Source organism: Microcebus murinus, chromosome X (genome assembly GCF_040939455.1).
Source record: "Microcebus murinus isolate Inina chromosome X, M.murinus_Inina_mat1.0, whole genome shotgun sequence".
NCBI lineage: Eukaryota > Metazoa > Chordata > Mammalia > Primates > Cheirogaleidae > Microcebus > Microcebus murinus.
In genome coordinates this window covers 128,457,483-128,459,093 of record NC_134136.1, presented here as the reverse complement: position 1 = coordinate 128,459,093, position 1,611 = coordinate 128,457,483, and positions in this window count along the sequence as shown.

Genomic DNA, 1,611 nt, shown 5'->3' with positions numbered 1-1,611 from the left:
AACTTCCCTATGAAATCCAATATCTGGAGTCAGCAGTCATCACTGGGATCTGCAGATCTAGTGAAATTTAAGTCGTGGGTAAAGCCTGTAACAAATCAGTTGTGTAGAGGAGGAGAGCACACAGCAGAAGCAGCAGTGTTTCCTTTGCTATTAAAGAGGTGCATTTACATGCAAGTGCCTGCCATCTCTGAGGCAGCTCTGAAGGCTTTTCCCAGCCCCGGCCTCCCTAGGGATCCTAAGAAAGCTCTTGATCTTCTCTGGGACTGTTCCTCTTTGAGGACCTCTGTATGAGTTTGCTAGGGCTGCCATGACAAAGTACCAAAGACTTGGAGACTTAAACTACATATATTTATTGTCTCCTAGTTCTGGAGACTGGAAATTCAAGATCAAGGTGTCAGCAGGATTGGTTCCTTCCAAGGCCTCTTCTCCTTGCCTTGTAGACAGCCACCTTCTCCCTGTGTCCTCACAGAGTCTTCCCTCCACATGTGCCTGTGTCCTAATCTTATGAAAACACCAGTCTTATTGGATTAGGGCTTACCCAAAAGACCTCACTTTAACTTGATTGCCTCTGTAAAGTACCTGTCTTCAAATACAGTCATATTCTGAGGTACTGCAGGTTAAGGCTTCAGCATATGAATTTCTAGGGCACATAACTCAGTCCATAAAACTTGTAAATAGACATTTCAGACACAGTGCTTAGCTCAGTCAGAGACTGGCTTGACAAAATTATAGTGTTAGAGAATAGATTAGTGGTTGTCAAGGTTTGAGATGATGGTGGGGGCATGTAACATTAAAGGGGTATCCCAAAGTAGTGTTTTGGAGTGCTGTAACTGTTCTGTATCCTGTTTATGAAGGTCATTCTGCAAATCATACATGTGTTAGGATTCATATAACTATGTACCCCCAAAATAAATTTTGTTTTTAATACATAATGATTTAAGAAATACAATTAATAAATGAAAACTATATTGTTAAAAAAAACACAATGAGATATCACTTAACTCCAGTGATAATGGCTTTTATCAAAAAGTCCCAAAACAATAAGTCCCCCAACAATAAATGTTGGCATGGACATGGAGAGATAGGAACACTCATATAGTGCTGGTGGGGCTGCTAACTAGGACAACCTCTGTGGAAAGCATTAAGGAGATACCTTAAAGAGATACAAGTAGGTCTACCATTTGATCGAGCAATCTCACTACTGGGCATCTACCCAAAGGATAAAAAGTCACTCTATGAAAAAGACATCTGCAATTGAATGTTTATAGCAGCAAAATCCACAATTGGAAAGATGTGGAAACAACCCAAGTATCCATCAATACATCATTGGATTAATAAAATGTGGCATATGTGTATCATGTAGTTCTACTCAGCCACAAAAAACAATGGTGAAGTAACACTTCTTGTATTATCCTGGATAGAGCTGGGACCCTTTCTCCTAAGTGAAGTAACACAAAAATGGAAAAATGAGCACCACATGTACCCACCATCAAATTAGTATATATTTTTTTAAGTTACCTTTTTTTTATTTCAGCATATTATGGGGGTACAGATTTTAAGGTTTCCATAAATGTCCTTTCCCCCCTTCCCCCACAAGTCTGAGTCTCCAGC